Source organism: Pseudophryne corroboree, chromosome 7, assembly GCF_028390025.1.
Source record: "Pseudophryne corroboree isolate aPseCor3 chromosome 7, aPseCor3.hap2, whole genome shotgun sequence".
Classification (NCBI taxonomy): domain Eukaryota; kingdom Metazoa; phylum Chordata; class Amphibia; order Anura; family Myobatrachidae; genus Pseudophryne; species Pseudophryne corroboree.
The window spans coordinates 231,377,914-231,400,682 of NC_086450.1; positions in this window are offsets into that span (position 1 = coordinate 231,377,914).

A 22,769-nucleotide genomic window follows, 5' to 3' on the forward strand; every position below is an offset into this window, starting at 1 on the left:
TCAAATTTTGAATGCATATCTTTTACAACTTTTGTAGTAAAGTATTCTAATGACTTGCTTATGACACCCCATAGAATATATCATGTTTAGTACCTTGGACGTTGTAGCTTTTTTACTTAAATCTCTGATATATTTTGTGCCATTTGTGTTCAGACTGGGTAGCTCAGTTGGTAGATTGTTGGTCTTGCACTATCAATGTACACATCACATAGGTTTGTATCCCATATAAGTTTGTTTTTATTTTACTAGTCTGCATTGTGGTTTGTGGCTCAATACCATGTAATGCATATGTCTTTTAACAACAGTAGTCAAGTCTTTCAATGTACTTGTTAGTGAAACCCAATAGATAGCTTTACTTTCTCTTTGTTTCCTCAAATTTTGAATGCATATCTTTTACAACTTTTGTAGTAAAGTATTCTAATGACTTGCTTATGAGACCCCATAGAATATATTATGTTTAGTACCTTGGACGTTGTAGCTTTTTTACTTAAATCTCTGATATATTTTATGTCTTTCGTGTGCAGACGGGGTAGCTCAGTTGGTAGAGTGTTGGTCTTGCACTATCAATGTACACATCACATAGGTTTGTATCCCATATAATTTTTTTTTTTTTTTACTAGTCTGCATTGTGGTTTGTGGCTCAATACCATGTAATGCATATGTCTTTTAACAACAGTAGTCAAGTATTCCAATGTACTTGTTAGTGAAACCCAATAGATAGCTTTATTTTCTCTGTGTTTCCTCAAATTTTTTATGCATATCTTTTACAACTTTTGTAGTAAAGTATTCTAATGACTTGCTTATGACACCCCATAGAATATATCATGTTTAGTACCTTGGAAATTGTAGCTTATTTACTTAAATCTCTAATAAATTTTGTGCTATTTGTGTTCAGACTGGGTAGCTCAGTTTGTAGAGTGTTGGTATTGTACTATCAATGTACACCTCACCTAGGTTCGAATCCCATGTAAGTTTATTTCTATTTTACTAGTCTGCATTGTGGTTTGTGGCTCAATACCATGTAATGCATATGTCTTTTAACAACAGTAGTCAAGTCTTTCAATGTACTTGTTAGTGAAACCCAATAGATAGCTTTATTTTCTCTTTGTTTCCTCAAATTTTGAATGCATATCTTTTACAACTTTTGTAGTAAATTATTCTAATGACTTGCTTATGACACCCCATAGAATATATCATGATTAGTACCTTGGACATTGTAGCTTATTTACTTAAATCTCTGATATATTTTGTGACATTTGTGTTCATACTGGGTAACTCAGTTGGTAGAGTGTTGGTCTTGCACTATCAATAAGAACCTCACATAGGTTTGAAACCCATCAAAGTTTGTTTTTATTTTACTAGTCTGCATTGTGATTTGTGGCTCTATACCATGTAATGCATATGTCTTTTAACAATAGTAGTCAAGTCTTCCAATGTACTTGTTAGTAAAACCCAATAGATAGCTTTATTTTCTCTTTGTTTCCTCAAATTTTGGAAACATATCTTTTAAAACTTTTGTAATAAAGTATTCTAAAGACTTGTTTATGACACCCCATAGAATATACCATGATTAGTACCTTGGACATTGTAGCTTATTTACTTAAATCTCTGATATAATTTATGTCTTTCGTGTGCAGACGGGGTAGCTCAGTAGGTAGAGTGTTGATCTTGCACTATCAATGTACACCTCACATAGGTTTGAATCCCATGTAAGCTTGTTTTTATTTTACTAGTCTGCATTGTGGGTTGTGGCTCAATACCATGTAATGCATATCTTTTAACAACAGTAGTCAAGTCTTCCAATGTACTTGTTAGTGAAACCAAATAGCTTTATTTTCTCTTTGTTTCCTCAAATTTTTAATGCACATCTTTCACAACTTTTGTAGTAAAGTGTTCTAATGACTTACTTATGACACCCCTTAGAATATATCATGATTAGTACCTTGGACATTTTAGCTTATTTACTTAAATCTCTGATATATTTTGTGCCACTCATGTTCAGACTGGGTAGCTCAGTTGGTAGAGTGTTGGTCTTGCACTATGAATGAGAACCTCACATAGGTTTGAATCCCATCAAAGTTTGTTTTTATTTTACTAGTCTGCATTGTGATTTGTGGCTCTATGCCATGTAATGCATATGTCTTTTAACAACAGTAGTCAAGTCTTCCAATGTACTTGTTAGTGAAACCCAATAGATAGCTTTATTTTCTCTTTGTTTCCTCAAATTTTTAAAGCATATCTTTTAAAACTTTTGTAATAAAGTATTCAAAAGACTTGTTTATGACACCCCATAGAATATACCATGATTAGTACCTTGGGCATTGTAGCTTATTTACTTAAATCTCTGATATAATTTATGTCTTTCGTGTGCAGACGGGGTAGCTCAGTTTGTAGAGTGTTGGTCTTGCACTATCAATGTACACCTCACATAGGTTTGAATCCCATGTAAGTTTGTTTTTATTTTACTAGTCTGCATTGTGGGTTGTGGCTCAATACCATGTAATGCATATCTTTTAACAACAGTAGTCAAGTCTTCCAATGTACTTGTTAGTGAAACCAAATAGATAGCTTTATTTTCTCTTTTTTTCCTCAAATTTTTAATGCACATCTTTCACAACTTTTGTAGTAAAGTGTTCTAATGACTTACTTATGACACCCCATAGAATATATCATGATTAGTACCTTGGACATTGTAGCTTATTTACTTAAATCTCTTATATATTTTGTGCCATTCATGTTCAGACTGGGTAGCTCAGTTGATAGAGTGTTGGTCTTGCACTATGAATGACAACCTCACATAGGTTTGAATCCCATCAAAGTTTGTTTTTATTTTACTAGTCTGCATTGTGATTTGTGGCTCTATACCATGTAATGCATATGTCTTTTAACAACAGTAGTCAAGTCTTCCAATGTACTTGTTAGTGAAACCCAATAGATAGCTTTATTTTCTCTTTGTTTCCTCAATTTTTGAATACATATCTTTTACAACTTTTGTAGTAAAGTATTCTAATGACTTGCTTATGACACCCCATAGAATATATCATGTTTAGTACCTTGGACATTGTAGTTTATTTACTTAAATCTCTGATATATTTTATGTCTTTTGTGTGCAGACGGGGTAGCTCAGTTGGTAGAGTGTTGGTCTTGCACTATCAATGTACACATCACATAGGTTTGTATCCCATGTAAGTTTGTTTTTATTTTACTAGTCTGCATTGTGGTTTGTGGCTTAATACCATGTAATGCATATGTCTTTTAACAACAGTAGTCAAGTATTCCAATGTACTTGTTAGTGAAACCCAATAGATAGCTTTATTTTCTCTGTGTTTCCTCAAATTTTGAATGCATATCTTTTACAACTTTTGTAGTAAAGTATTCTAATGACTTGCTTATGGCACCCCATAGAATATATCATGTTTAGTACCTTGGATATTGTAGATTATTTACTTAAATCTCAGATAAATTTTGTACTGTTTGTGTTCAGACTGGGTAGCTCAGTTTGTATAGTGTTGGTATTGTACTATCAATGTACACCTCACCTATGTTCGAATCCCATGTAAGTTTATCTCTTTTTTACTAGTCTGCATTGTGGTTTATGGCTCAATACCATGTAATGCATGACTTTTAACAACAGTAGTCAAGTCTTCCAATGTACTTGTTAGTGAAACCCAATAAATAGCTTTATTTTCTCTTTGTTTCCTCAAATTTTGAATGCATATCTTTTACAACTTTTGTAGTAAAGTATTCTAATGACTTGCTTATGACACCCCATAGAATATATCATGTTTAGTACCTTGGACATTGTAGCTTATTTTCTGAAATCTCTGATATATTTTGTGCCATTTGTGTTCAGACTGGGTAGCTCAGTTGGTAGAGTGTTGGTCTTGCACTATCAATGTACACATCACATAGGTTTGTATCCCATATAAGTTTGTTTTTATTTTACTAGTCTGCATTGTGGTTTGTGGCTCAATACCATGTAATGCATATGTCTTTTAACAACAGTAGTCAATTCTTTCAATGTACTTGTTAGTGAAACCCAATAGATAGCTTTATTTTCTCTTTGTTTCCTCAAATTTTGAATGCATATCTTTTACAACTTTTGTAGTAAAGTATTCTAATGACTTGCTTATGAGACCCCATAGAATATATTATGTTTAGTACCTTGGACGTTGTAGCTTTTTTACTTAAATCTCTGATATATTTTATGTCTTTCGTGTGCAGACGGGGTAGCTCAGTTGGTAGAGTGTTGGTCTTGCACTATCAATGTATACATCACATAGGTTTGTATCCCATATAAGTTTATTTCTATTTTACTAGTCTGCATTGTGGTTTATGGCTCAATACCATGTAATGCATGACTTTTAACAACAGTAGTCAAGTCTTCCAATGTACTTGTTAGTGAAACCCAATAAATAGCTTTATTTTCTCTTTGTTTCCTCAAATTTTGAATGCATATCTTTTACAACTTTTGTAGTAAAGTATTCTAATGACTTGCTTATGACACCCCATAGAATATATCATGTTTAGTACCTTGGACGTTGTAGCTTTTTTACTTAAATCTCTGATATATTTTGTGCCATTTGTGTTCAGACTGGGTAGCTCAGTTGGTAGATTGTTGGTCTTGCACTATCAATGTACACATCACATAGGTTTGTATCCCACAAAAGTTTGTTTTTATTTTACTAGTCTGCATTGTGGTTTGTGGCTCAATACCATGTAATGCATATGTCTTTTAACAACAGTAGTCAAGTCTTTCAATGTACTTGTTAGTGAAACCCAATAGATAGCTTTATTTTCTCTTTGTTTCCTCAAATTTTGAATGCATATCTTTTACAACTTTTGTAGTAAAGTATTCTAATGACTTGCTTATGAGACCCCATAGAATATATTATGTTTAGTACCTTGGACGTTGTAGCTTTTTTACTTAAATCTCTGATATATTTTATGTCTTTCGTGTGCAGACGGGGTAGCTCAGTTGGTAGAGTGTTGGTCTTGCACTATCAATGTACACATCACATAGGTTTGTATCCCATATAATTTTTTTTTTTTTTACTAGTCTGCATTGTGGTTTGTGGCTCAATACCATGTAATGCATATGTCTTTTAACAACAGTAGTCAAGTATTCCAATGTACTTGTTAGTGAAACCCAATAGATAGCTTTATTTTCTCTTTGTTTCCTCAAATTTTGAATGCATATCTTTTACAACTTTTGTAGTAAAGTATTCTAATGACTTGCTTATGACACCCCATATAATATATATTATGTTTAGTACCTTGGAAATTGTAGCTTATTTACTTAAATATCTGATAAATTTTGTGCCATTTGTGTTCAGACTGGGTAGCTTTTTTTTTTTACTAGTCTGCATTGTGGTTTATGGCTCAATACCATTTAATGCATATGTCTTTTAACAACAGTAGTCAAGTCTTCCAATGTACTTGTTAGTGAAACCCAATAAATAGCTTTATTTTCTCTTTGTTTCCTCAAATTTTTAATGCATATCTTTTACAACTTTTGTAGTAAAGTATTCTAATGACTTGCTTATGACACCCATAGAATATATCATGTTTAGTACCTTGGACATTGTAGCTTATTTTCTTAAATTCCTGATATATTTTGTAATATTTGTGTTCAGACTGGGTAGCTCAGTTGGTAGAGGGTTGGTCTTGCACGATAAATGTACACCTCACATAGGTTTGAACCCCATGTAAGTTTGTTTTCATTTTACTAGTCTGCATTGTGGTTTGTGGCTCAATACCATGTAATGCATATCTTTTAACAACAGTAGTCAAGTCTTCCAATGTACTTGTTAGTGAAACCAAATAGATAGCTTTATATTCTCTTTGTTTCCTCAAATTTTTAATGCACATCTTTCACAACTTTTGTAGTAAAGTGTTCTAATGACTTACTTATGACACCCCATAGAATATATCATGATTAGTACCCTGGACATTGTAGCTTATTTACATAAATCTCTGATATATTTCATGCTATTCATGTTCAGACTGGGTAGCTCAGTTGGTAGAGTGTTGGTCTTGCACTATGTATGAGAACCTCACATAGGTTTGAATCCCATCAAAGTTTGTTTTTATTTTACTAGTCTGCATTGTGATTTGTGGCTCTATACCATGTAATGCATATGTTTTTTAACAACAGTAATCAAGTCTTCCAATGTACTTGTTAGTGAAACCCAATAGATAGCTTTATTTTCTCTGTGTTTCCTCAATTTTTGAAAACATATCTTTTACAACTTTTGTAGTAAAGTATTCTAATGACTTGCTTATGACACCCCATAGACTATATCATGTTTAGTATCTTGGACATTGTAGATTATTTACTTAAATCTCTGATATATTTTGTGCCATTTGTGTTCAGACTGGGTAGCTCAGTTTGTATAGTGTTGGTATTGTACTATCAATGTACACCTCACCTATGTTCGAATCCCATGTAAGTTTATTTCTATTTTACTAGTCTGCATTGTGGTTTATGGCTCAATACCATGTAATGCATGACTTTTAACAACAGTAGTCAAGTCTTCCAATGTACTTGTTAGTGAAACCCAATAAATAGCTTTATTTTCTCTTTGTTTCCTCAAATTTTGAATGCATATCTTTTACAACTTTTGTAGTAAAGTATTCTAATGACTTGCTTATGACACCCCATAGAATATATCATGTTTAGTACCTTGGACGTTGTAGCTTTTTTACTTAAATCTCTGATATATTTTGTGCCATTTGTGTTCAGACTGGGTAGCTCAGTTGGTAGATTGTTGGTCTTGCACTATCAATGTACACATCACATAGGTTTGTATCCCATATAAGTTTGTTTTTATTTTACTAGTCTGCATTGTGGTTTGTGGCTCAATACCATGTAATGCATATGTCTTTTAACAACAGTAGTCAAGTCTTTCAATGTACTTGTTAGTGAAACCCAATAGATAGCTTTACTTTCTCTTTGTTTCCTCAAATTTTGAATGCATATCTTTTACAACTTTTGTAGTAAAGTATTCTAATGACTTGCTTATGAGACCCCATAGAATATATTATGTTTAGTACCTTGGACGTTGTAGCTTTTTTACTTAAATCTCTGATATATTTTATGTCTTTCGTGTGCAGACGGGGTAGCTCAGTTGGTAGAGTGTTGGTCTTGCACTATCAATGTACACATCACATAGGTTTGTATCCCATATAATTTTTTTTTTTTTTTACTAGTCTGCATTGTGGTTTGTGGCTCAATGCCATGTAATGCATATGTCTTTTAACAACAGTAGTCAAGTATTCCAATGTACTTGTTAGTGAAACCCAATAGATAGCTTTATTTTCTCTGTGTTTCCTCAAATTTTTTATGCATATCTTTTACAACTTTTGTAGTAAAGTATTCTAATGACTTGCTTATGACACCCCATAGAATATATCATGTTTAGTACCTTGGAAATTGTAGCTTATTTACTTAAATCTCTAATAAATTTTGTGCTATTTGTGTTCAGACTGGGTAGCTCAGTTTGTAGAGTGTTGGTATTGTACTATCAATGTACACCTCACCTAGGTTCGAATCCCATGTAAGTTTATTTCTATTTTACTAGTCTGCATTGTGGTTTGTGGCTCAATACCATGTAATGCATATGTCTTTTAACAACAGTAGTCAAGTCTTTCAATGTACTTGTTAGTGAAACCCAATAGATAGCTTTATTTTCTCTTTGTTTCCTCAAATTTTGAATGCATATCTTTTACAACTTTTGTAGTAAATTATTCTAATGACTTGCTTATGACACCCCATAGAATATATCATGATTAGTACCTTGGACATTGTAGCTTATTTACTTAAATCTCTGATATATTTTGTGACATTTGTGTTCATACTGGGTAACTCAGTTGGTAGAGTGTTGGTCTTGCACTATCAATAAGAACCTCACATAGGTTTGAAACCCATCAAAGTTTGTTTTTATTTTACTAGTCTGCATTGTGATTTGTGGCTCTATACCATGTAATGCATATGTCTTTTAACAATAGTAGTCAAGTCTTCCAATGTACTTGTTAGTAAAACCCAATAGATAGCTTTATTTTCTCTTTGTTTCCTCAAATTTTGGAAACATATCTTTTAAAACTTTTGTAATAAAGTATTCTAAAGACTTGTTTATGACACCCCATAGAATATACCATGATTAGTACCTTGGACATTGTAGCTTATTTACTTAAATCTCTGATATAATTTATGTCTTTCGTGTGCAGACGGGGTAGCTCAGTAGGTAGAGTGTTGATCTTGCACTATCAATGTACACCTCACATAGGTTTGAATCCCATGTAAGCTTGTTTTTATTTTACTAGTCTGCATTGTGGGTTGTGGCTCAATACCATGTAATGCATATCTTTTAACAACAGTAGTCAAGTCTTCCAATGTACTTGTTAGTGAAACCAAATAGCTTTATTTTCTCTTTGTTTCCTCAAATTTTTAATGCACATCTTTCACAACTTTTGTAGTAAAGTGTTCTAATGACTTACTTATGACACCCCTTAGAATATATCATGATTAGTACCTTGGACATTTTAGCTTATTTACTTAAATCTCTGATATATTTTGTGCCACTCATGTTCAGACTGGGTAGCTCAGTTGGTAGAGTGTTGGTCTTGCACTATGAATGAGAACCTCACATAGGTTTGAATCCCATCAAAGTTTGTTTTTATTTTACTAGTCTGCATTGTGATTTGTGGCTCTATGCCATGTAATGCATATGTCTTTTAACAACAGTAGTCAAGTCTTCCAATGTACTTGTTAGTGAAACCCAATAAATAGCTTTATTTTCTCTTTGTTTCCTCAAATTTTTAATGCATATCTTTTACAACTTTTGTAGTAAAGTATTCTAATGACTTGCTTATGACACCCATAGAATATATCATGTTTAGTACCTTAGACATTGTAGCTTATTTTCTTAAATTCCTGATATATTTTGGAATATTTGTCTTCAGACTGGGTAGCTCAGTTGGTAGAGGGTTGGTCTTGCACGATAAATGTACACCTCACATAGGTTTGAACCCCATGTAAGTTTGTTTTTATTTTACTAGTCTGCATTGTGGTTTGTGGCTCAATACCATGTAATGCATATCTTTTAACAACAGTAGTCAAGTCTTCCAATGAACTTGTTAGTGAAACCAAATAGATAGCTTTATTTTCTCTTTGTTTTCTCAAATTTTTAATGCACATATTTCACAACTTTTGTAGTAAAGTGTTCTAATGACTTACTTATGACACCCCATAGAATATATCATGATTAGTACCTTGGACATTGTAGCTTATTTACATAAATCTCTGATATAATTTAAGCCATTCATTTTCAGACTGGGTAGCTCAGTTGGTAGAGTGTTGGTCTTGCACTATGAATGAGAACCTCACATAGGTTTGAATCCCATCAAAGTTTGTTTTTATTTTACTAGTCTGCATTGTTATTTGTGGCTCTATACCATGTAATGCATATGTTTTTTAACAACAGTAGTCAAGTCTTCCAATGTACTTGTTAGTGAAACCCAATAGATAGCTTTATTTTCTCTTTGTTTCCTCAATTTTTGAATACATATCTTTTACAACTTTTGTAGTAAAGTATTCTAATGACTTGCTTATGACACCCCATAGACTATATCATTTTTAGTATCTTGGACATTGTAGATTATTTACTTAAATCTCTGATATATTTTGTGCCATTTGTGTTCAGACTGGGTAGCTCAGTTGTTAGAGTGTTGGTCTTGCACTATCAATAAGAACCTCACATAGGTTTGTATCCCATATAAGTTTGTTTTTATTTTACTAGTCTGCATTGTGATTTGTGGCTCTATACCATGTAATGCATATGTCTTTTAACAACAGTAGTCAAGTCTTCCAATGTACTTGTTAGTGAAACCCAATAGATAGCTTTATTTTCTCTGTTTCCTTAAATGTTTTATGCATATCTTTTACAACTTTTGCAGTAAAGTATTCTAATGACTTGCTTATGACACCCCATAGAATATATCATGTTTAGTACCTTGGATATTGTAGATTATTTACTTAAATCTCAGATAAATTGTGTGCCGTTTGTGTTCAGACTGGGTAGCTCAGTTTGTATAGTGTTGGTATTGTACTATCAATGTACACCTCACCTATGTTCGAATCCCATGTAAGTTTATTTCTATTTTACTAATCTGCATTGTGGTTTATGGCTCAATACCATTTAATGCATATGTCTTTTAACAACAGTAGTCAAGTCTTCCAATGTACTTGTTAGTGAAACCCAATAAATAGCTTTATTTTCTCTTTGTTTCCTCAAATTTTTAATGCATATCTTTTACAACTTTTGTAGTAAAGTATTCTAATGACTTGCTTATGACACCCATAGAATATATCATGATTAGTACCCTGGACATTGTAGCTTATTTACATAAATCTCTGATATATTTCATGCTATTCATGTTCAGACTGGGTAGCTCAGTTGGTAGAGTGTTGGTCTTGCACTATGTATGAGAACCTCACATAGGTTTGAATCCCATCAAAGTTTGTTTTTATTTTACTAGTCTGCATTGTGATTTGTGGCTCTATACCATGTAATGCATATGTTTTTTAACAACAGTAATCAAGTCTTCCAATGTACTTGTTAGTGAAACCCAATAGATAGCTTTATTTTCTCTGTGTTTCCTCAATTTTTGAAAACATATCTTTTACAACTTTTGTAGTAAAGTATTCTAATGACTTGCTTATGACACCCCATAGACTATATCATGTTTAGTATCTTGGACATTGTAGATTATTTACTTAAATCTCTGATATATTTTGTGCCATTTGTGTTCAGACTGGGTAGCTCAGTTTGTATAGTGTTGGTATTGTACTATCAATGTACACCTCACCTATGTTCGAATCCCATGTAAGTTTATTTCTATTTTACTAGTCTGCATTGTGGTTTATGGCTCAATACCATGTAATGCATGACTTTTAACAACAGTAGTCAAGTCTTCCAATGTACTTGTTAGTGAAACCAAATAGATAGCTTTATTTTCTCTTTGTTTCCTCAAATTTTTAATGCACATCTTTCACAACTTTTGTAGTAAAGTGTTCTAATGACTTACTTATGACACCCCTTAGAATATATCATGATTAGTTCCTTGGACATTGTAGCTTATTTACTTAAATCTCTTATATATTTTGTGCCGTTCATGTTCAGACTGGGTAGCTCAGTTGGTAGAGTGTTGGTCTTGCACTATGAATGAGAACCTCACATAGGTTTGAATCCCATCAAAGTTTGTTTTTATTTTACTAGTCTGCATTGTGATTTGTGGCTCTATACCATGTAATGCATATGTCTTTTAACAACAGTAGTCAAGTCTTTCAATGTATTTGTTAGTGAAACCCAATAGATAGCTTTATTCTCTCTTTGTTTCCTCAATTTTTGAATACATATCTTTTACAACTTTTGTAGTAAAGTATTCTAATGACTTGCTTATGACACCCCATAGAATATATCATGTTTAGTACCTTGGACGTTGTAGCTTTTTTACTTAAATCTCTGATATATTTTATGTCTTTCGTGTGCAGACGGGTTAGCTCAGTTGGTAGAGTGTTGGTCTTGCACTATCAATGTACACCTCACCTAGGTTCGAATCCCATGTAAGTTTATTTCTATTTTACTAGTCTGCATTGTGGTTTATGGCTCAATACCATTTAATGCATATGTCTTTTAACAACAGTAGTCAAGTCTTCCAATGTACTTGTTAGTGAAACCCAATAAATAGCTTTAGTTTCTCTTTGTTTCCTCAAATTTTTAATGCATATCTTTTACAACTTTTTTAGTAAAGTATTCTAATGACTTGCTTATGACACCCCATAGAATATATCATGTTTAGTACCTTGGACATTGTAGCTTATTTTCTTAAATTCCTGATATATTTTGTAATATTTGTGTTCAGACTTTGTAGCTCAGTTGGTAGAGGGTTGGTATTGCACGATAAATGTACACCTCACATAGGTTTGAACCCCATGTAAGTTTGTTTTTATTTTACTAGTCTGCATTGTGGTTTTGTGGCTCAATAATATGTAATGCATATCTTTTAACAACAGTAGTCAAGTCTTCCAATGTACTTGTTAGTGAAACCAAATAGATAGCTTTATTTTCTCTTTGTTTCCTCAAATTTTTAATGCACATCTTTCACAACTTTTGTAGTAAAGTGTTCTAATGACTTACTTATGACACCCCATAGAATATATCATGATTAGTACCTTGGACATTGTAGCTTATTTACATAAATCTCTGATATATTTCATGCCATTCATGTTCAGACTGGGTAGCTCAGTTGGTAGAGTGTTGGTCTTGCACTATGAATGAGAACCTCACATAGGTTTGAATCCCATCAAAGTTTGTTTTTATTTTACTAGTCTGCATTGTGATTTGTGGCTCTATATCATGTAATGCATATGTTTTTTAACAACAGTAATCAAGTCTTCCAATGTACTTGTTAGTGAAACCCAATAGATAGCTTTATTTTCTCTGTGTTTCCTCAATTTTTGAATACATATCTTTTACAACTTTTGTAGTAAAGTATTCTAATGACTTGCTTATGACACCCCATAGACTATATCATGTTTAGTATCTTGGACATTGTAGATTATTTACTTAAATCTCTGATATATTTTGTGCCATTTGTGTTCAGACTGGGTAGCTCAGTTGGTAGAGTGGTGGTCTTGCACTAGCAATGTACACATCACATAGGTTTGTATCCCATATAAGTTTGTTTTTATTTTACTAGTCTGCATTGTGATTTGTGGCTCTATACCATGTAATGCATATGTCTTTTAACAACAGTAGTCAAGTCTTCCAATGTACTTGTTAGTGAAACCCAATAGATAGCTTTATTTTCTCTGTTTCCTCAAATTTTTTATGCATATCTTTTACAACTTGTGTAGTAAAGTATTCTAATGACTTGCTTATGACACCCCATAGAATATATCATGTTTAGTACCTTGGATATTGTAGATTATTTACATAAATCTCAGATAAATTTTGTGCCATTTGTGTTCAGACTGGGTAGCTCAGTTTGTATAGTGTTGGTATTGTACGATCAATGTACACCTCACCTATGTTTGAATCCCATGTAAGTTTATTTCTATTTTACTAGTCTGCATTGTGGTTTATGGCTCAATACCATGTAATGCATGACTTTTAACAACAGTAGTCAAGTCTTCCAATGTACTTGTTAGTGAAACCCATTAAATAGCTTTATTTTCTCTTTGTTTCCTCAAATTTTGAATGCATATCTTTTACAACTTTTGTAGTAAAGTATTCTAATGACTTGCTTATGACACCCCATAGAATATATCATGTTTAGTACCTTGGACGTTGTAGCTTTTTTACTTAAATCTCTGATATATTTTGGGCCATTTGTGTTCAGACTGGGTAGCTCAGTTGGTAGAGTGTTGGTCTTGCACTATCAATGTACACATCACATAGGTTTGTATCCCATATAAGTTTGTTTTTATTTTACTAGTCTGCATTGTGGTTTGTGGCTCAATACCATGTAATGCATATGTCTTTTAACAACAGTAGTCAAGTCTTTCAATGTACTTGTTAGTGAAACCCAATAGATAGCTTTATTTTCTCTTTGTTTCCTCAAATTTTGAATGCATATCTTTTACAACTTTTGTAGTAAAGTATTCTAATGACTTGCTTATGAGACCCCATAGAATATATTATGTTTAGTACCTTGGACGTTGTAGCTTTTTTACTTAAATCTCTGATATATTTTATGTCTTTCGTGTGCAGACGGGGTAGCTCAGTTGGTAGAGTGTTGGTCTTGCACTATCAATGTACACATCACATAGGTTTGTATCCCATATAAGTTTGTTTTTATTTTACTAGTCTGCATTGTGGTTTGTGGCTCAATACCATGTAATGCATATGTCTTTTAACAACAGTAGTCAAGTATTCCAATGTACTTGTTAGTGAAACCCAATAGATAGCTTTATTTTCTCTGTGTTTCCTCAAATTTTTTATGCATATCTTTTACAACTTTTGTAGTAAAGTATTCTAATGACTTGCTTATGACACCCCATAGAATATATCATGTTTAGTACCTTGGAAATTGTAGCTTATTTACTTAAATCTCTAATAAATTTTGTGCCATTTGTGTTCAGACTGGGTAGCTCAGTTTATAGAGTGTTGGTATTGTACTATCAATATACACCTCACCTAGATCGAATCCCATGTAAGTTTATTTCTATTTTACTAGTCTGCATTGTGGTTTGTGGCTCAATACCATGTAATGCATATGTCTTTTTACAACAGTAGTCAAGTCTTTCAATGTACTTGTTAGTGAAACCCAATAGATAGCTTTATTTTCTCTGTGTTTTCTCACATTTTTTATGCATATCTTTTACAACTTTTGTAGTAAATTATTCTAATGACTTGCTTATGACACCCCATAGAATATATCATGATTAGTACCTTGGACATTGTAGCTTATTTACTTAAATCTCTGATATATTTTGTGACATTTGTGTTCATACTGGGTAACTCAGTTGGTAGAGTGTTGGTCTTGCACTATCAATGTACACCTCACATAGGTTTGAATCCCATGTCAGCTTGTTTTTATTTTACTAGTCTGCATTGTGGGTTGTGGCTCAATACCATGTAATGCATATCTTTTAACAACAGTAGTCAAGTCTTCCAATGTACTTGTTAGTGAAACCAAATAGATAGCTTTATTTTCTCTTTGTTTCCTCAAATTTTTAATGCACATCTTTCACAACTTTTGTAGTAAAGTGTTCTAATGACTTACTTATGACACCCCTTAGAATATATCATGATTAGTACCTTGGACATTTTAGCTTATTTACTTAAATCTCTGATATATTTTGTGCCGCTCATGTTCAGACTGGGTAGCTCAGTTGGTAGAGTGTTGGTCTTGCACTATGAATGAGAACCTCACATAGGTTTGAATCCCATCAAAGTTTGTTTTTATTTTACTAGTCTGCATTGTGATTTGTGGCTCTATGCCATGTAATGCATATGTCTTTTAACAACAGTAGTCAAGTCTTCCAATGTACTTGTTAGTGAAACCCAATAGATAGCTTTATTTTCTCTTTGTTTCCTCAATTTTTGAATACATATCTTTTACAACTTTTGTAGTAAAGTATTCTAATGACTTGCTTATGACACCCCATAGAATATATCATGTTTAGTACCTTGGAAATTGTAGCTTATTTACTTAAATCTCTGATAAATTTTGTGCCATTTGTGTTCAGACTGGGTAGCTCAGTTTGTAGAGTGTTGGTATTGTACTATCAATGTACACCTCACCTAGGTTCGAGTCCCATGTAAGTTTATTCCTATTTTACTAATCTGCATTGTGGTTTATGGCTCAATACCATTTAATGCATATGTCTTTTAACAACAGTAGTCACGTCTTCCAATGTACTTGTTAGTGAAACCCAATAAATAGCTTTATTTTCTCTTTGTTTCCTCAAATTTTTAATGCATATCTTTTACAACTTTTGTAGTAAAGTATTCTAATGACTTGCTTATGACACCCATAGAATATATCATGTTTAGTACCTTGGACATTGTAGCTTATTTTCTTAAATTCCTGATATATTTTATAATATTTGTGTTCAGACTGGGTAGCTCAGTTGGTAGAGGGTTGGTCTTGCACGATAAATGTACGCCTCACATAGGTTTGAACCCCATGTAAGTTTGTTTTTATTTTACTAGTCTGCATTGTGGTTTGTGGCTCAATACCATGTAATGCATATCTTTTAGCAACAGTAGTCAAGTCTTCCAATGTACTTGTTAGTGAAACCAAATAGATAGCTTTATTTTCTCTTTGTTTCCTCAAATTTTTAATGCACATCTTTCACAACTTTTGTAGTAAAGTGTTCTAATGACTTACTTATGACACCCCTTAGAATATATCATGATTAGTACCTTGGACATTGTAGCTTATTTACTTAAATCTCTTATATATTTTGTGCCGTTCATGTTCAGACTGGGTAGCTCAGTTGGTAGAGTGTTGGTCTTGCACTATGAATGAGAACCTCACATAGGTCTGAATCCCATCAAAGTTTGTTTTTATTTTACTAGTCTGCATTGTGGTTTGTGGCTCAATACCATGTAATGCATATGTCTTTAAACAACAGGAGTCAAGTCTTTCAATGTACTTGTTAGTGAAACCCAATAGATAGCTTTATTTTCTCTTTGTTTCCTCAAATTTTGAATGCATATCTTTTACAACTTTTGTAGTTAAGTATTCTAATGACTTGCTTATGAGACCCCATAGAATATATTATGTTTAGTACCTTGGACGTTATAGCTTTTTTACTTAAATCTCTGATATATTTTATGTCTTTCTTGTGCAGACGGGGTAGCTCAGTTGGTAGAGTGTTGGTCTTGCACTATCAATGTACACATCACATAGGTTTGTATCCCATGTAAGTTTGTTTTTATTTTACTAGTCTGCATTGTGGTTTGTGGCTCAATACTATGTAATGCATATGTCTTTTAACAACAGTAGTTAAGTATTCCAATGTACTTGTTAGTGAAACCCAATAGATAGCTTTATTTTCTCTGTGTTTCCTCAAATTTTGAATGCATATCTTTTACAACTTTTGTAGTAAAGTATTCTAATGACTTGCTTATGACACCCCATAGAATATATCATGTTTAGTACCTTGGAAATTGTAGCCTATTTACTTAAATCTCTGATAAATTTTGTGCCATTTGTGTTCAGACTGGGTAGCTCAGTTTGTAGAGTGTTGGTATTGTACTATCAATGTACACCTCACCTAGGTTCGAATCTCATGTAAGTTTATTTCTATTTTACTAATCTGCATTGTGGTTTATGGCTCAATACCATTTAATGCATATGTCTTTTAACAACAGTAGTCAAGTCTTCCAATGTACTTGTTAGTGAAACCCAATAAATAGCTTTATTTTCTCTTTGTTTCCTTAAATTTTTAATGCATATCTTTTACAACTTTTGTAGTAAAGTATTCTAATGACTTGCTTATGACACCCATAGAATATATCATGTTTAGTACCTTGGACATTGTAGCTTATTTTCTTAAATTCCTGATATATTTTGTAATATTTGTGTTCAGACTGGGTAGCTCAGTTGGTAGAGGGTTGGTCTTGCACGATAAATGTACACCTCACATAGGTTTGAACCCCATGTAAGTTTGTTTTTATTTTACTAGTCTGCATTGTGGTTTGTGGCTCAATACCATGTAATGCATATCTTTTAACAACAGTAGTCAAGTCTTCCAATGTACTTGTTAGTGAAACCAAATAGATAGCTTTATTTTCTCTTTGTTTCCTCAAATTTTTAATGCACATATTTCACAACTTTTGTAGTAAAGTGTTCTAATGACTTACTTATGACACCCCATAGAATATATCATGATTAGTACCTTGGACATTGTAGCTTATTTACATAAATCTCTGATATAATTTAAGCCATTCATTTTCAGACTGGGTAGCTCAGTTGGTAGAGTGTTGGTCTTGCACTATGAATGAAAACCTCACATAGGTTTGAATCCCATCAAAGTTTGTTTTTATTTTACTAGTCTGCATTGTTATTTGTGGCTCTATACCATGTAATGCATATGTTTTTTAACAACAGTAGTCAAGTCTTCCAATGTACTTGTTAGTGAAACCCAATAGATAGCTTTATTTTCTCTGTTTCCTCAAATGTTTTATGCATATCTTTTACAACTTTTGCAGTAAAGTATTCTAATGACTTGCTTATGACACCCCATAGAATATATCATGTTTAGTACCTTGGATATTGTAGATTATTTACTTAAATCTCAGATAAATTTTGTGCCATTTGTGTTCAGACTGGGTAGCTCAGTTTGTATAGTGTTGGTATTGTACTATCAATGTACACCTCACCTATGTTCGAATCCCATGTAAGTTTATTTCTATTTTACTAGTCTGCATTGTGGTTTATGGCTCAATACCATGTAATGCATGACTTTTAACAACAGTAGTCAAGTCTTCCAATGTACTTGTTAGTGAAACCAAATAGATAGCTTTATTTTCTCTTTGTTTCCTCAAATTTTTAATGCACATCTTTCACAACTTTTGTAGTAAAGTGTTCTAATGACTTACTTATGACACCCCTTAGAATATATCATGATTAGTACCTTGGACATTGTAGCTTATTTACTTAAATCTCTTATATATTTTGTGCCGTTCATGTTCAGACTGGGTAGCTCAGTTGGTAGAGTGTTGGTCTTGCACTATGAATGAGAACCTCACATAGGTTTGAATCCCATCAAAGTTTGTTTTTATTTTACTAGTCTGCATTGTGATTTGTGGCTCTATACCATGTAATGCATATGTCTTTTAACAACAGTAGTCAAGTCTTTCAATGTATTTGTTAGTGAAACCCAATAGATAGCTTAATTTTCTCTTTGTTTCCTCAATTTTTGAATACATATCTTTTACAACTTTTGTAGTAAAGTATTCTAATGACTTGCTTATGACACCCCATAGAATATATCATGTTTAGTACCTTGGACGTTGTAGCTTTTTTACTTAAATCTCTGATATATTTTATGTCTTTCGTGTGCAGACGGGTTAGCTCAGTTGGTAGAGTGTTGGTCTTGCACTATCAATGTACACCTCACCTAGGTTCGAATCCCATGTAAGTTTATTTCTATTTTACTAGTCTGCATTGTGGTTTATGGCTCAATACCATTTAATGCATATGTCTTTTAACAACAGTAGTCAAGTCTTCCAATGTACTTGTTAGTGAAACCCAATAAATAGCTTTAGTTTCTCTTTGTTTCCTCAAATTTTTAATGCATATCTTTTACAACTTTTTTAGTAAAGTATTCTAATGACTTGCTTATGACACCCCATAGAATATATCATGTTTAGTACCTTGGACATTGTAGCTTATTTTCTTAAATTCCTGATATATTTTGTAATATTTGTGTTCAGACTTTGTAGCTCAGTTGGTAGAGGGTTGGTATTGCACGATAAATGTACACCTCACATAGGTTTGAACCCCATGTAAGTTTGTTTTTATTTTACTAGTCTGCATTGTGGTTTTGTGGCTCAATAATATGTAATGCATATCTTTTAACAACAGTAGTCAAGTCTTCCAATGTACTTGTTAGTGAAACCAAATAGATAGCTTTATTTTCTCTTTGTTTCCTCAAATTTTTAATGCACATCTTTCACAACTTTTGTAGTAAAGTGTTCTAATGACTAACTTATGACACCCCATAGAATATATCATGATTAGTACCTTGGACATTGTAGCTTATTTACATAAATCTCTGATATATTTCATGCCATTCATGTTCAGACTGGGTAGCTCAGTTGGTAGAGTGTTGGTCTTGCACTATGAATGAGAACCTCACATAGGTTTGAATCCCATCAAAGTTTGTTTTTATTTTACTAGTCTGCATTGTGATTTGTGGCTCTATATCATGTAATGCATATGTTTTTTAACAACAGTAGTCAAGTCTTCCAATGTACTTGTTAGTGAAACCCAATAGATAGCTTTATTTTCTCTGTGTTTCCTCAATTTTTGAATACATATCTTTTACAACTTTTGTAGTAAAGTATTCTAATGACTTGCTTATGACACCCCATAGACTATATCATGTTTAGTATCTTGGACATTGTAGATTATTTACTTAAATCTCTGATATATTTTGTGCCATTTGTGTTCAGACTGGGTAGCTCAGTTGGTAGAGTGGTGGTCTTGCACTAGCAATGTACACATCACATAGGTTTGTATCCCATATAAGTTTGTTTTTATTTTACTAGTCTGCATTGTGATTTGTGGCTCTATACCATGTAATGCATATGTCTTTTAACAACAGTAGTCAAGTCTTCCAATGTACTTGTTAGTGAAACCCAATAGATAGCTTTATTTTCTCTGTTTCCTCAAATTTTTTATGCATATCTTTTACAACTTGTGTAGTAAAGTATTCTAATGACTTGCTTATGACACCCCATAGAATATATCATGTTTAGTACCTTGGATATTGTAGATTATTTACATAAATCTCAGATAAATTTTGTGCCATTTGTGTTCAGACTGGGTAGCTCAGTTTGTATAGTGTTGGTATTGTACTATCAATGTACACCTCACCTATGTTTGAATCCCATGTAAGTTTATTTCTATTTTACTAGTCTGCATTGTGGTTTATGGCTCAATACCATGTAATGCATGACTTTTAACAACAGTAGTCAAGTCTTCCAATGTACTTGTTAGTGAAACCCAATAAATAGCTTTATTTTCTCTTTGTTTCCTCAAATTTTGAATGCATATCTTTTACAACTTTTGTAGTAAAGTATTCTAATGACTTGCTTATGACACCCCATAGAATATATCATGTTTAGTACCTTGGACGTTGTAGCTTTTTTACTTAAATCTCTGATATATTTTGGGCCATTTGTGTTCAGACTGGGTAGCTCAGTTGGTAGAGTGTTGGTCTTGCACTATCAATGTACACATCACATAGGTTTGTATCCCATATAAGTTTGTTTTTATTTTACTAGTCTGCATTGTGGTTTGTGGCTCAATACCATGTAATGCATATGTCTTTTAACAACAGTAGTCAAGTCTTTCAATGTACTTGTTAGTGAAACCCAATAGATAGCTTTATTTTCTCTTTGTTTCCTCAAATTTTGAATGCATATCTTTTACAACTTTTGTAGTAAAGTATTCTAATGACTTGCTTATGAGACCCCATAGAATATATTATGTTTAGTACCTTGGACGTTGTAGCTTTTTTACTTAAATCTCTGATATATTTTATGTCTTTCGTGTGCAGACGGGGTAGCTCAGTTGGTAGAGTGTTGGTCTTGCACTATCAATGTACACATCACATAGGTTTGTATCCCATATAAGTTTGTTTTTATTTTACTAGTCTGCATTGTGGTTTGTGGCTCAATACCATGTAATGCATATGTCTTTTAACAACAGTAGTCAAGTATTCCAATGTACTTGTTAGTGAAACCCAATAGATAGCTTTATTTTCTCTGTGTTTCCTCAAATTTTTTATGCATATCTTTTACAACTTTTGTAGTAAAGTATTCTAATGACTTGCTTATGACACCCCATAGAATATATCATGTTTAGTACCTTGGAAATTGTAGCTTATTTACTTAAATCTCTAATAAATTTTGTGCCATTTGTGTTCAGACTGGGTAGCTCAGTTTATAGAGTGTTGGTATTGTACTATCAATATACACCTCACCTAGATCGAATCCCATGTAAGTTTATTTCTATTTTACTAGTCTGCATTGTGGTTTGTGGCTCAATACCATGTAATGCATATGTCTTTTTACAACAGTAGTCAAGTCTTTCAATGTACTTGTTAGTGAAACCCAATAGATAGCTTTATTTTCTCTGTGTTTTCTCACATTTTTTATGCATATCTTTTACAACTTTTGTAGTAAATTATTCTAATGACTTGCTTATGACACCCCATAGAATATATCATGATTAGTACCTTGGACATTGTAGCTTATTTACTTAAATCTCTGATATATTTTGTGACATTTGTGTTCATACTGGGTAACTCAGTTGGTAGAGTGTTGGTCTTGCATTATCAATGTACACCTCACATAGGTTTGAATCCCATGTCAGCTTGTTTTTATTTTACTAGTCTGCATTGTGGGTTGTGGCTCAATACCATGTAATGCATATCTTTTAACAACAGTAGTCAAGTCTTCCAATGTACTTGTTAGTGAAACCAAATAGATAGCTTTATTTTCTCTTTGTTTCCTCAAATTTTTAATGCACATCTTTCACAACTTTTGTAGTAAAGTGTTCTAATGACTTACTTATGACACCCCTTAGAATATATCATGATTAGTACCTTGGACATTTTAGCTTATTTACTTAAATCTCTGATATATTTTGTGCCGCTCATGTTCAGACTGGGTAGCTCAGTTGGTAGAGTGTTGGTCTTGCACTATGAATGAGAACCTCACATAGGTTTGAATCCCATCAAAGTTTGTTTTTATTTTACTAGTCTGCATTGTGATTTGTGGCTCTATGCCATGTAATGCATATGTCTTTTAACAACAGTAGTCAAGTCTTCCAATGTACTTGTTAGTGAAACCCAATAGATAGCTTTATTTTCTCTTTGTTTCCTCAATTTTTGAATACATATCTTTTACAACTTTTGTAGTAAAGTATTCTAATGACTTGCTTATGACACCCCATAGAATATATCATGTTTAGTACCTTGGAAATTGTAGCTTATTTACTTAAATCTCTGATAAATTTTGTGCCATTTGTGTTCAGACTGGGTAGCTCAGTTTGTAGAGTGTTGGTATTGTACTATCAATGTACACCTCACCTAGGTTCGAGTCCCATGTAAGTTTATTCCTATTTTACTAATCTGCAGTGTGGTTTATGGCTCAATACCATTTAATGCATATGTCTTTTAACAACAGTAGTCACGTCTTCCAATGTACTTGTTAGTGAAACCCAATAAATAGCTTTATTTTCTCTTTGTTTCCTCAAATTTTTAATGCATATCTTTTACAACTTTTGTAGTAAAGTATTCTAATGACTTGCTTATGACACCCATAGAATATATCATGTTTAGTACCTTGGACATTGTAGCTTATTTTCTTAAATTCCTGATATATTTTGTAATATTTGTGTTCAGACTGGGTAGCTCAGTTGGTAGAGGGTTGGTCTTGCACGATAAATGTACGCCTCACATAGGTTTGAACCCCATGTAAGTTTGTTTTTATTTTACTAGTCTGCATTGTGGTTTG